The 15,076-nt window shown below is 44.2% G+C and overlaps 1 long non-coding RNA gene across 1 annotated transcript; it reads left to right on the forward strand.

Annotated features, from left to right (window-relative positions):
- On the forward strand, window positions 1-14,611 carry LOC131382202 (uncharacterized). The gene is made up of 3 exons (XR_009211464.1): window positions 1-186; window positions 10,664-11,048; window positions 14,315-14,611. It is a non-coding gene; the product is annotated as an uncharacterized LOC131382202 (long non-coding RNA).
- Window positions 14,612-15,076: the final 465 nt, after the last annotated feature.

Raw genomic sequence — 15,076 nt, forward strand, 5'->3', positions numbered from 1 at the left:
ATACCCTGGTGCCTAGAGCAGTAATTGAACAAGGAGCATGGTGACCCCAGGTTCTGGGTCAAGAACTCATCTTGCAGCATGGAGGAATCGTGATGATGGCTGCAGCCCCCAGAAGATGAACTTGGCAGGAGCTGGCTGAGATGATTTTTCTGCTGACGGTGAAATGTGCTGGCAGAGTCTATACAGGTAGGTTGGTGCAGGTGAGGAGTGGAGTGGACACTTTGTCTCTTGTGACCCTGAATAATGTTTCCTTGCAGAATTGGAAGCCTCCAGGACAGATGGATGCCAGCTAGATTTAGCCATTCACATTGGCAAAGTAGGTGATCCATCTTTCCACACACTGTTCTGTCAGGGCTTCCAGAAAGGCTTTCTGCTCCCAACCCTTAAACACCTCCCTGTGTTTCACTGTCACTGTGCCTGGAATCATACCTTCCTGTAGCCTTCCAGTTCTTGTTCAGGTGGTATGTGCTCTGAGAAAGCTGTGACCATAAATGCTGTAATCAGCCAAGAATAACTAAGCTCAGAGCCAGAGCCAAGAAGGAAAGGGTTACCCAAAATTGAGGCATGAACTGTTGATTCACTAAAAAGAGAAAAAGTCCATTCCAACTTCACCTCAGAGCACACACCCAAATTCAAAAATTATTTTCAAAGATCAAAAGGAAAAATGAGCCCATTAAAACCAGAGGGAAAAGAATATTTAACAAGTGACTGAATGGGGGAGCCCATTTAAGCTAAAAAGCAACAAAATGACATCAAGAAGGCAAAGGCCAACCAATTTGACTACATTAAAACTAAATATTTTCAAAGTCAAGTAATATCACAAACAACCAAAAAGCAGAGTGATTGCAGATTCTTAATGTATAAAAGAACACACCGAAAACTTTAATAGTAAAAGCAAAACAGTTAAGTGTGTGTAAGTCACCTAAATTGAGTTTACAGGAAAAGAAATGGAATTGACTGAAAGACTTTTTGAAAAAACATTCAACTTCACTAACAACCAAAGATCAACAATAAAAACAACAAGGAAATACAAATTTTCCCTAACAAATTAGGGGAAGAAATTTAAGAATACCCAGTGTTGATGAGGATAGTGGAATAGGCACAGTTTCACACTACTGGGGGGAATGTGAATTGGTGTACACTTCTTGGAAAGTCGGAAGAAGAGAGAAGTTTTCAGAGAGAGTAAGTGGCCTGTAACTTTACTCAACATTTATTGAGTATCTACTTTGTGTCAGGCATGATGATAGGTTTTTAAATATTGACCAGGCACAGTGGCTCATGCTTGTAATCTCAGCAGTTTAGGAGGCCAAGGCAGGAGGATTGCTTGAGCTCAGAAGTTCAAGACCAGCCTGAGCAACATAGCATGACCCTGTATCTATAAAAGTACACACAGACACACACACACACACACACACGAAGATAAATATGATCCTTGCCCTTGGGAGTTCAAAGAGTTAAGAAAAACACACAGACAGACACTAAAATGATACATAGGAAGGAGAAGGCCAGAGAGATGCCTGGGACATGGAAGCATGGGCAGCTGGGGTTGGTGGTGCAGGTGTGAACTTTCATGGGAATATCCAAGGAGGTTCCTAGAAGAGGTGACTGGATGGGTAGGAATTATTCAAATAGAAGGCAGAGGCAGAGGTGAGAGGCATCATGGATGAACTCGTAGACAGCTGGAGATTGCTGAAGCTTGAAATGAGAGGCTGGGGTGGAGAAAGCAGAACCAGATCACATAGTGCTAGTATGTCTAATTTAAGACTTGGGTCTTCAATTGCAACAGGGAGCCCGTGAAGCATTTTGTGCAAGCAGGTGCCATGGTAGGATTTCTCTTTTGGGGTGATTACTCTGGTTGCTTGGAGAAATTTGGAGGCGTGTGGGCCAGAGAGGAGATGATTGCCTTGGTCCAGGTGGGGTCCAGGAGGGATAAGGGTAGGGGCCAAGAGGATGGAAGGAAGTGGTCAGATCCAGGAGGTGAAATTGGGAGAATCTGCTGACTGGTTGGTTGCTGGTGTTAAAGAGAGTAAAGGATACCTTTCCTGTTTTCTGTCGTGAGTGACTGGGTGAATGAAAGAACACCCAGGAGAAAGAGCATGTTTGGGGGCTGAGAGAAAATTATTGAGCTCAATTTTGGACAGGTTGAGTCAGAGGTGGGCATCCAGGAGGAGGTGGCCTGCAAGGAGCTAGATGGAGGTTCTAGATCCTAGCAGGAGATTTAAACAAGAGATTTGGATTGAGACTATGGTGCTTGTAGCCATGGGCTTTGGTGAACTGGCTCTAGCAGAACGTGTCAGCTGAGAAAAGAGGGGTCCAGGAACAAGAGCCTTGCCCCCATTTAAGGGGTGGGCAGAGAGAGGGGAGCCCACAAAGGTGAAAAAGAAGTCAGAGAGACATAGAAAAAGCACCTGCAGCCTATGTTGGCATGGAAACCTGGGGATGTGGAGCACTTCCAAAAGAGAGCCAACAGACAAAAGAGAAAGGCCAGTTAGAGAGGGACCAAGAGCCCGCTGGATGTAGTAATTAGGGGCCACTAGACCCTCATCAAGAGCAGTTTCCTGTGAGAGATGGGGCAGAGGAAAATGAAAGGGCAAGGAAAGCAGGCAGCATGGCCACCTCTTAGGGAAAGCTGCTAGAGTAACAGTTTGGGCCAGGGGACAATTTCTGAGCTGGCTCTGGACTGAGATGACATAAGGATAGATGTGATAGGAGCAGTCCAGAAGGCTATCACCTAGAGTCCTCCCGCCTGTCTGAGTCAGAGGCAGGAGCAAAGGGCGAGGGTGGGCAAGGAAGGAAAATGTGCATAGCTGGCATCAAGTAGGAAAGTATATGTACCTGCGCCGGTTGGAAGCTCACCAAAGAAGTGTGGGCATCTCAACGGGGATAGATGAAGAACCAGAGATGCACTCAAAAGAAGAAGGACAAGGCCAGAAACGAGTTGGTGACATTTTAGAAATGGGTACAGGAAGAGAGTCCTGCTGAAGAGACTGAGAAGGAGGGGCCAGAGGAGAAGACCAAAAACATGGGGTTCCTAGAAGCCAGAGGAGAGTTTCCAAAAGGACAGAGTGGCCACTGGTGGGCCACATGCACAGAGGTCAGTGGAGGCTCAGGCATCTCCTAGACCTGGCCTTTGGGGACTTTTGTCACAGCAACTTTGGGGCAAGGGGCAGAAGCTCCTCTTGATGTGGGGGGAATGAACTGGGTCTGGCTGAGAAAGGAGGGAGTGGGAGTTGGAGCAGGCAGTAGGTCCAGGAAGGAGCTGATTCTTCCAGGAGACATGGGAGGGAGGAAGCAGTGCAAGCCCAGTTGGAAGAGCAGGGTGGGGCAGTGAGAGGGGCCCTGGAGCTCCGGGATTAAGTGTAGAGATGAAGGGATTAGCCGTGTTGGTGAAAAGGTACAAAAGTAAATTATGTACATTTTAGCTAGTAACCTGATCTCCACGTTCTTTGGGAGGCCTTTTCTCTGCCCTCTGGGTACTGACTCCAGCTCTAATTAGCATGGGTTTGTCTGCCTCGTGGGTGGGGCCATGTCTTTCTCATTTTCTTGTACCTTTCGGCACCTAGCAACGGGCAGCCAGCTAGGTAGGGGCAGAATAATTATTTTCTGCTTGAAATCCAGTGTCTGAAATAGAGATTCAGAAATTTTTCTTTGTATCAAAAAGACTTCGTGACAATATCCAGGGAGCAATGAAGTAGGTAAGGCCCAGGTCACAGGCTTGAATGGGACATTCAGGGTCTCAGTAGCAGTCTGTTTGTTGGTATTGCCTAGACATCAAAGAATTCTATTTCTTCCCTATTTGGACAGAAGTCAAAGTCCAGAGAGAGGCTTGGTTTAACTGGCTGAGCTTGGGCCTTGTGCCACCCGTGATAGGACCTGGGTGGTAAGAGGCAGGACCTGGAGGAGGGGCTTCCATGGCTTCCATGTGAGAGAATGGCCCAGGTCCCACCACAGCCACATAAGATGGAAAATTTCCCTAAAAGTAGTAAGGGGCTTCAGGGAGGAATAAGGCATGCTAAAAAACCAAAACTCCCAGATATCCATTAGAAGAAGTAGCCAGCTCAGAGGCAGGAGACTTCCAGGTAAGAGAGGGAAAGGCCTGAACTAGACCAGTGGGGATGGAGAGAGATCAGAACTTGTGGTAGATAAAAACCAGAAATAATTAGTGAGTGCTTATCTGTGAGAGTGAGAGAGAAGGTCAAGCCAAAGGTAATTCCCATGTGTCTTGGTTTTGTTTGTTTGTTTGTTCATAGAGACGGGCTCACCATGTTGCCCAGGCTGGTCTCCATCTCCAGGGCTCAAGCAATCTTCCCACTTTGACCTCCCAAAGTGCTGCAATTACAGGCATGAGCCACCGTGCCCAGCCCCATGTATCTTGAGTGGAGTCCTAGGTGGATGGTGGGGAGGCCCCTGGGGTGAGGAACACAGCATGGAGAGCCAGTTTGAGGGACAGGATAGTGGACTCAGACACAGCCAAGTGGGGCCCAGCAGACACTTGGATCCTGGTGTCCAGGGCTCAGGAGGAGATTTAGCTGGAAGCACTAGCCCAGGGCTGTCACTACTCAAGAGTAATAGGGACCCTAAGCGTAAGTGAGATCACCAGGGAGAGTGTGTAGAGAAAAAAATGGGAGAGGGCTCAGGGCAGAATCATGAGTCATAGTGACATTTGAGGAGCCAGGTATGGGCAGGCGAAAAAGGAGAAAGAGAAGGAAGGGCCTGAGAGATGCGACAGACAACCAGGAGAGGGGGTTGCCATGACAACCAAGGTAGGGAAGAGTTTCAAGGAGAAAGTAATCAACACTGTCAAATGCAGCAGAGAATTCCAATAAGATAGAGAATTTTTCCTTTGGATTTCATGATTAGTAAGTTTTGATGGCCTTAATATGAGCATGTTGAGGGAGTGATGGCCTAGGCTGGAATAATGGTGAGATGTGAGAGGACATGATCTGTCACTAAGAGTCCTCTAAGGAGTCCAGAAGGGAGATTTGGAGATGTGAAGGGTAGGGGCTGGGAGGCTGAGGCTAGGAAAGATGAGCAGGCGTATAGGCTCAGCTCCCAAAGTGTTAAGCATCCATTGTTTAATACGAAAGTTGATACATTCCACATAATTCTCTTTTAGCACCTAATTGTGTGCCCAGCCCAGCAGTGTGCCTAGCACTGTGGATACTTGGGTGAATGAATTAAAATAGTCAGAATCCCTGTTCTCATGGAGCATGCATGGTAGTAGGGGAGAAAGACAGAGTCAGATAATCACATATGTAAATGTACAATTTCCAACACTGATAGGAACTCTGAAGGAAAGGTACTGAGTACTGAAGGGTGTACCACCAGGGGACCTGCCCTCATCTGACTCTGGGAGGCTTCCCTGAGGAGGTGATCCTCCAAACCAAGGTAGGAAGAAGAGAACAAAGTTAACGACAAAGCAAATTGGAAAGCATTCTGAGCAAAGGGCCTGACTAGGGAGGAAGGAGAGGTGAGACCAGAGAGGCAAGCAGTTCTGGCTATGCAGAGCTTTGGAGACCAAGGCTGAGCTCCTGCCAACATCCTGAGAGCGAGGGAAGCAGGGGATGTGACCTGCCCTGGTATGTTGCTGTAATCTGCCTGAGACTCTGGCTGTTCTGTGAAGAAATCATTAGAGCAGCATGGGTAGACAAGGAGGCAAGTTCGGAAGCTTTGTTGTAGTGGACAGGATTTGGACACGATCTGCATATTCTGGTTAGTCTTGGTGCTGGATGGAATGAAGTGGGGCTGGAAGAGGGCAGTGTTCAGGATGACCCCGGAGCTTCTGGTTTGCCTTACTGGTGAGATGGCAATGCCATTTTCAGAGCTGGGGAGCCCTGGAAAGGGGCCAGGTCTGTAAGGTAGACCCCAAGTCCAGTGGTAACAGCTGAGACGTCCCAATGCAGATGGAGAAGAAACAGCTGAAGGCACAGCTCCAGAGCACAAGGTGAGAAATTATGGAGACCAGTCCAGGGCTCCAGGGGGCTCCCAAATGGAAATATGGATCCAGATGTTGACAGGCTTCTGGGGCATTTTTAGGCCAGGGGATGGCTGAAGACAAAGAAATCAAGCCCAAGGAGCACCAACACTTGGAGATGAGAAAAGAGAAGAAGAATCCTCTGAGAGCACTGAAAAGAAAGAGCCGGGAGGTTTCTCAGCAGAAAGACGGGGTGGTCAGCAGTGGGTGTGTGCAGAGAGGTCAGGAGGACCAGGGCGATCCCTGAACTCCTCCAGTGTGCATCTGCACAACCTCCGTGGTGCCTCTGGAATTGGGTAGCATGGTGGCCCTGCTGATGAGCACCCCAAGGGGCCATTGGGTGACCTCTGAGAATCTCTGCCAGAGCAGTATGGGTGGGAGTCAATTAAGGAAAGAAGAAGCAGCAAGATCCAGGACTTTTAATCTTAAAAGAGAGAGCAATGCTGGCCGATGAGCATTCTGAGGATAAGGAGCCTGAGTAATTGAGCGATTAATGATGGAGACAATTAGTGAGATGAGCTCCCAAAGGGGCTGGGATCAACTGTGGAGGTGGATAAATTAGTTTGGGGCAATAATGTATATTTGACTGAATGGGGCAAAATTAAATTATGTACCTTTTAGAGAGTAACTTGATCTCCTTGTTCTTTTGGGAGCTTTTATCTGACCTGTGTACCGACTATAGTTCTAATTAGCACCAGTTTTATCCTGTCTTTTGGCTGGGATTATGTCTTATTATTTTGTGTGTTTCTCAGCACCTAGCAACAGGTAGTAAGCTCCTTGGGTGCTGAATCAGTATTTTCTGCCTTGGAATCAAATGTCAGAAGTCAACACTCAAACTTCTTTTGACCAAAAAGATTCTACGACAATTATTCAGAAGTTACAATGCAAGGAAGAAGAATTGGATGTTAAGTCTTGCGTAGCAGGGGTTATGGGGAGTGGATCAAGACAAAGTAGAGGTATCTGCTCCCCTCGTCCTTGTAAGCTCCATGCCATTTATCCATGCTCACATTCATTATCTCATACAAGTTTCACATTTCCCCACAAGAAATGGAGCGTTACCCCATTACCTACTCATAGAGGAGGAACTGGAAGCCAGAGAGGGAGATGCCTTATTGACACAGAGCACAAGTGGCAGGAGCTAGCTTCAGACCTCAGTCCATCCAGTGTGGCAGTCCCTCTTCCCAGGACCAGGTGGAGCTGGAGAGAAAGAGGAAGAGGAGTCTGTGAGGTCCAGATAGAGATGCTTGGCAGGCCCTTTCCAAAGGTGGGAGGTGAGGTCAGCCTGGAACCCTACTGGATGCTAAAGTGTCCTGCCACACTGCTGATGAAAGCAGGTCCCCACCACAGCGTATATACATAGTGTGTTTGCATCTAAAATGTCTATAGTTGTTTGAAATGCTTAAATCTTTAACCCATCTGAGATGTATTTTCATGTGTGGTGTGACACAGAGCTCTAATTTGCTCTTTTTCCAAATATCCAGTTTGCTAAGCACCATTTATAGTTCCAACACCATCTTTTCTCTCAGTTCCCTGTCTAGACTCCAGTTCTGTTGATCTATTTGTCTATTTCTGAGCCAATAGTACATATTAATGAGCAAAGCTTAATAAAGTGTCTTATCGCTTGATAAGATAAGCACTCCACCCTTCCCCCAAGGCCTTTATTCTTTTTTTTCTTTTTGAGACGGAGTCTTGCTCTGCCACCCAGGCTGGGGTTCAGTGGTGCAGTCTCCGCTCACTGCAACCTCCGCCTCCCAGGTTCAAGTGATTCTCCTGCCTCAGCCTCCTGAGTAGCTGGGACTACAGGCACGCGCCACCATGCCCGGCTAATTTTTGTATTTTTTGGTAGAGATACGGTTTCACCATGTTGGCCAGGCTAGTCTCGAACTCCTGACCTCAAGTGATCCACCCATCTTGGCCTCCCAAGGTGCTGGAATTATAGGCATGAGCCGCCGTGCCCAGCCCCTTATTCTTTTTTAAAATTGTCTTGGTCAACACCGCATGTTCTCACTCATAGGTGGGAATTGAACAATGAGAACTCATGGACACAGGAAGGGGAACAGCACACTCCGGGGACTGTTGTGGGGTTGGGGGAGGGGGGAGGGACAGCATTAATAGATATACCTAATGCTAAATGACGAGTTAATGGGTGCAGGAAATCAACATGGCACATGGATACATATGTAACAAACCTGCACATTGTGCACATGTACCCTAAAACCTAAAGTATAATAAAAAAAAAAAAAAAAAAGAAAATGTGGCACCCAAATTCAGATGTGTTTTAAGTACACCAGATTTTGAAAATTAGTGCAAAAAAAAATACGATCTCTCAATAAATTTTACATTGATTATTCATTGAAAAAAATAAAATAAAATTGTCTTGGTCATATTGCACATTTACTTTTTCAGGTACATTTTATAATCAGCTTGTCAAAGTTCTGTGAACAAAATACCTGTTGGAAGTTTGAGAAGAATTGCATTGAAGGGGAAATTGACATCTTTAGAATATCAATTCTTCCCATCTGTGGACATGGTGTCTGTCTCCTTTTAATCAGAATTGTATTTGTTTTGTTTTGTTTTGTTTTTAATGCTTTTTAATAAAGGTTGGTTGCTTTTGTCATAAAGATTTTTCACAGTTCTTAATAGGTTTATTCCTGAGTACCTTATTAGTTCTGTTGCTTTTGTGAGTGGAAAAACTGTCCCTTTTTTCATTTTGCTTTCCAAATTTTAATCAGTTTACTAATCACTGTGCTTCATTCAGAGACACACACACAGCAAATGTGCTTTGTCCCTGGGCACACAAATGAAAACACAGCACACATGTAAATCAGAGCTAATTGGCTGAAAATGAATTAGAATTTTTGAATTAAATTTTAATTATACAAGTAATACATGAATACATTTTCCTTTAAATAAAATTAGAGCATTTCAGGTAAAGAAGTCTCTACTGGCCTCCCCAACCTGACCTCAGGCCCCTTCCCCACCTTAGAGGTAGCTGCTGTTAGGCATTTGCTGTTGATCCGAAATGTTTTCCTATGCACATTGAAACACGTCCTGTGTTCTATTGTTGTTTTTGTTTGCTTGCGTAGATGTGGTGGTGTACACACTGGAGGTGCTGCTCCTGAGCTCAGGGCACCTTACAGGACTCTCCTCATGTCGCGTGTCACCTGCCGCAGCTGGCTCCACTGCCCCTTTCAGCTGGCTGCTGGCAACCAGAACTGATTGTGTTATGATTTATTTAGTTGCTGCTTATTGATCGACTATTAAAAGGCTTCCAGTCTTGTTTCAATAAGAGAAACGTGAAACAGCATCCTTGTATATGCCACTTTTGCTCATGTACAAGTGTTTTTCTGGGGCAGATACTTAGAAACGGAATTGATGGGTCATAGAGTCTACACATCTTAAATTCTAATAGTAACTGCTGAAATGTTCTTCAAAGTACTTTTCTGATTTAATTTCATGCCAGCAGTATGTGTGTCCATTTCTCCAGACCATCTCCAAGTTTTACATTTTTTTTTTTTTTTTTTTTTTTGAGACGGAGTCTCGCTCTGTCGCCCAGGCTGGAGTGCAGTGGCTCAATCTCGGCTCACTGCAAGCTCCGCCTCCCGGGTTCACGCCATTCTCCTGCCTCAGCCTCTCCGAGTAGCTGGGACTACAGGCACCCGCCACCATGCCCGGCTAATTTTTTGTATTTTTAGTAGAGACGGCGTTTCACCGTGGTCTCGATCTCCTGACCTCGTGATCCGCCCGCCTCGGCCTCCCAAAGTGCTGGGATTACAGCGTGAGCCACCGCGCCTGGCCCCCAAGTTTTACATTTTAACCAATCCGGTGGGTGAAAAATAATATCTTGTTTTAGTTTGCATTTTTCTGAATTACCAGGATGGCTGAAGTCTGTGTGTGTTTCCTATCCATTTATATTTCCTTCTCTGCATTACTTGTCCAAATCTTTTGCCCATTTCTTTTTTTTAGGGTGTGTTGTCTTTTCCTTATTGATTTTTTAGAAGTTCTTTATGTATTTTGTATACTTTATGTGTATTGCAGATATTTTCTGTATTGTGATTCTTGTGTCTCTTGAGAAATCTTAAATTTTGATACAGTCAAATTGATCTATTTTAATTTTATGTCTTTTTTGCAATTTTATTTAAGAAAGCCTTTCCTGTATTGAGGTCGTAAGCATTTTTCCTGTATTTCTTCTCTAACATTTATCATTTACATATGTGTGTGTGTGTGTGTGTGTGTATATATATATATACACATATATACATATATATGCCTTTTTACCACATGCAAAAAATAAATTCCATATGCATGCATGAATCTTAGGATCTAACTTTAGTTCCCCCTCATCCCCCAACAATGGTTAAATAATTGTCCCAATACTACTTGTGGAATTCTATATCATTTCCCCACTAATTTAAAATTGCTACCTTTGTCCGATAGTAAATCCCAGTAGGATATCTGGTCCACTGATCTATTTGTCTGCTCCTGAGCTTGATAATATGCTTTGCTAACTGGCAGGACAAATCTCACCCTCTTTGTTGTTTTTGCAAAATTACCTTGGTCATTCTTGCATATTAGTCCTACCACATGAATTTTAAAATAAGCCTTTCAAGTTTCGGGAAAATTTCTGCTGGGATTTTATTGGGGTTACATTGAGTTTATGGAAAATTTTTTTTGTTTGTTTGTTTTTAGATGGAGTCACGCTCTGTTCCCCAGGCTGGAGTGCAGTGGCATTATCTCAGCTTATTGCGACCTCCACTTCCCCAGTTCAAACGATTCTCCTGCCTCAGCCTCCCAAGTAGCTGGGACTACAGGCGTGCACCACCATGCCTGGCTAATTTTTGTATTCTTAGTAGAGACAGGGTTTCACCATGCTAGCCAGGCTGGTCTTGAACTCCTGACCTCGTGATTCACTCGCCTCGGCCTCCCAAAGTGCTGGGATTACAGGCGTGAGCCACTGCACCTGGCCTGAGCTTATGGATAAATTTAAGGAAAACTGACATCTTTATCATATAGAGTCTTCCTACCACGGCACATTGCTCTACTCTCAGTTCAGGTCATCTTTTACATCTTTCAGGTCAGTTTTATGGTTTTCTCTGGTTAAAGTCTGACATATTTCTTGCTGAATTCATTCCTAGGTATATTATAGGTTTTGCTATTAACTGTGAATAGGTTGCCCTCTGCTCTTATTTGTTTGGCCCTTGTTTTTTCATATCCCATTTCAACCTGTTTACTAATCACTGCACTTGATTCACAGACACACACAAAGTAAACGTTCTCCCTCCCTGGGCACAAACATTTGAGCACAGCCAGACGCACAGAGGCAGCATAATTGGCTGAAAACAAATTAGAATCTTTTCAAATTATACTTTAATTAAACAGGTAAAGTGTGCATACATTCTCCTTTTTAAAAGTAGGACAATATGAATATAACTGTAGTCCCCTTTGGCCACCCTCTGGAGTCCTCATTTCCCACCCCCTCCACAGTTTTATGTGTCTCCATCCATAGTAACACATAGTCCTGATGTATTTTCAATGAGTCATACCACATTATAGCGATTTTACTATAAGCTGCAGGTTTTTTTCACTCAGTGTTACATTTTTACAATATACTCCTATTGCTACACATAGCTTGCTTTCGCCTTTCATAGCTATGTTGTATTCATTTCCATGAATGTACCACATTTTATCTTCTGTAAGCTCCATGGATATTTAATTGCTTCTTTTTCTTTCCTCCATCATGAGCAGTGCTGCGGAAACCACATTGCATGTTCCTCCGTGGTGGGATATCTCTGGGAGTGATTGGGAAATGGAATGTTGGGTCTCAAGATGTCCACAGTTTTAGTTTTAGCAGATACTACCAGTGTCCTCCATGATTTCTGTACCATTTAAGCTTCCAACCAGAGGGTATGAGAGAGCTGTAATCCGCACACCCATAGGCGGTTGTTTTAAATATTTGCCAGTCTCATGGGTGAAAAATTGAATCCTTTTTAAAATTTGTATTTTCCTGTTTGCTTGTGAGATTTTCATATGTATATTGAGCATTTGTATTTTCTCTTTTCTGAATTGCCTGTTATTTTTTCTCATTTTAAGCATTAGGTTGTCTTTATCCCACTGGCTTGTGGAGTTTTGTAATGTAATCTGGATATTGATCTTTTGTAGATATGTGACAAATATTTTCTTCCAGCTTGTCATTGCCTTTAACTCTTTGTAGAATCTTTTGTTAGAAGTTATCAGTTTTGACATAATCCAATTTATCAATCTTTTCCTTTGATCGTTTTTTTATACAGATACCATGTTTAGTCCTTCCCTACTCCTAAGATTTAAATATATTATTTCTTCTTTTCTAATAATTCTATAATTTTATTTTTATTTGGTTCTTTAATGCATCTGGAATATATTTGGATTATCATATTGATGTATGATCTAACCTTTCTCCAAACGGGCAGCCAATTATTGCAGTATGAGGGGTTGACTAGTTCTTCCTTTCTCCTCTGACCTGAAGTAAAACTCCCTGATATTCTGAGTCAGGTGGGTCTGAAGCCCCTGTTTTTCCCAACAATCCATTTATTCCTTTCAGTACAAGACTGTTTTCTTTACTGTCCCACCTTTTGGTATCTGTGAAGTCAAATGCCATGTTTCGTTGTGCTTCCTTCTCAGCTCTCTTAGCTAACTAGTACCACACACTAACTCCTCCACATGAATTGTAAAGCCGGCTTGTCAAGTTGGAGAAATTGACATCAATACAATACTGAGCCTTTGAATTCATGAATACAGTAGAGCTCTACGTTTATTCTTATTATCTTGTGTGTCCTTCACTCATGCACTGTTGTTCTCCCCATAAAGAACTTTTCCATTTCCTAATGGGTTTATTCCTATAGTTTTTATTATTGTTGTGAATTAGTTCTCTCCAGCCCCCTTTTTTGTTTTGCTTTTGCTTCCTACATTTCTTTTTCATCTACTTACTAATCACTCTACTTCATTCACAGGCACACACAAAGTAAATATTCCCCTCCCTGGGCACAAACACGCAAGCACATCCAAACACACGGAGCCCACATAATTGGCTGAAAATGAATAGTAATTTTTTTAAAAATTGAAGTCAAATGACACAAGCAAAACATGAATACGTTCCCTTTTTTAAAAAAAGAGAACATTGCAGATGAAGCTAGAGTCCCTTTTGGCCACCCACTGCCACCCTATTCCCTTCCTCCTCTCCAGAGGTAACCACAGTAATGGGCTTAATGTGTACTTTTCTAGACGTTTCTAAAAACTTACATATATAGATACCCAGAGGAAATATATGGTATACTTATCTCAAATAATGAAAATGTTATCTTTCTAGTTTTCATTAATATTCAACTTCTGTATTGACCTGAATTTTATTATGGTTGCAGAATAGAATGTCAACATTATCATCTGTCACAATGTGAAAGTAAAAATATAAAAGTTGGGAGGTAGCAGTGAAGGGAAGAGGGTAGGAAGGCTGACAGGGACAATAGTGGGGAGGCAAGAGATTCTGTGGACATGTGGTAGAATAAGGAATGAAGGGGCAAGTAGGTTTCTTAAAATTAAAAAGATAACCAACAGAGGTACTTAAAGACCGCGTTGGGAGAAGTAGGGATAGAGGGGAGTAGTTTCCAAGTGACCCAATGCCTAATCCACTGGGACATCAGTGGATCTTATGAACTAGAAATGGGGTGTAGCAGATGCTGTCTAGAGGGCTCCCATGACCCAATTTTGACTTGGGACTTGTAAGGGGATATCTTCAGGCAGCTTCAGGGAAACACTTTCCTCCCTAATTAGAGAGATGCATGTGGGGCCAGGCACAGTGGCTCTCGCCTGTAGTCCCAGCACTTTGGGAGGTTGAGGCGGGCAGACTGCTTGAGCTTAGGAGTTCGAGACTAGCCTGGGCAACATTGTGAAGCCCCATCTCTACGAAAAATACAAAAGTGAACCAGGCGTGGTGGCATGCACCTGTGGTCCCAGCTGCTCAAGAGGCTGAGGTGAGGAGATTGCTTCAGCTTGGGAGGTTGAGGCTTCAGTGAGCTACTACCATGCCATTCTACTCCAGCCTGGGTGGCAGAGTGAGACCGTGTCTCGAAAAAAGAAAAAAAGAAAAAGAGGGATGCACTTGGAGAGGTTTCTTGGCTACCCCCTTTCTTTCGGCCTAGGTGCTGTTGAGTGAAAACATAATGCTTGGAGCCCTGACAGCTATCTATCTTCTGACCAGGAGGGGAAGGCCAGGAGACTCGTGGTTCTCTGTTCACTCAGATCTCAGATACCTGGAGCCACTGACTTTTGAACTTTTCATTACTTGAAATAAATGTTCTTGTTGTTTAGCCACTTTTAGGTGATATATTGTGTTCTGGTGAAAGCATTCTTCCTAATACAAGCTGAGAGCTTACAGCTAGGAGACAACCTCCAGGAGCAGAGATCACACACTCTCGGGTAAGAGTTTGGGGTTGGGATAGGGTCCATCCCGAACTTGCTGCTCTTCATCAAAAGCCCTTCTATTCTCTTGGATTAAAAAAAAAAAAAATTCTGATAAGCCAGGCACATCGTGCACCTGTATTCCCACCTACCTGGGAGGCTGAGGCAGGAGGATCGCTTGAGCCCAGGAGCTCAAGGCTGCAGTGCACTATGATTGTGCCTGTGAATAGCCACTGCATTCCAGCCTGGTCAACAGAACCAGGCACTGTCCCTAAAAACAAACAATTCTGATAAAAAGGGTGTCAAGATGTGAACAGTGGTTGCCTCTGGGTACATTTGGACACTTTGCAATTTTCTAAGATGTCAAATGTTCTTAGGAGCTGACACATAAGAGAAGTTAAGTTTTGACTCCAGAAAAGGAAAGGCCCACAGCTGGTGAGACTGCCTGGGTGAAATCCTAGATGGATTCAAGGGGCGTTAGAGCTGGGGATGAGGAGCAAGCTATGGGTGGATCTCACCTCACCTGATCCTGGAGGGCCAGCAACCTTCCTGGGTTCTTAAGGGAACTGCAGGGAGTCCAGCCGATTTGAGACACACAGGACTGGGGGCATGGGTGTGGCAGGAGGGAGAGCGGTGACAGATCAGGCTGGCTGCACCTGCAGTGCTGCTGTG

This window comes from Hylobates moloch, unplaced genomic scaffold (assembly GCF_009828535.3).
Source record: "Hylobates moloch isolate HMO894 unplaced genomic scaffold, HMol_V3 SCAFFOLD_21, whole genome shotgun sequence".
Taxonomy (NCBI): Eukaryota; Metazoa; Chordata; class Mammalia; order Primates; family Hylobatidae; genus Hylobates; species Hylobates moloch.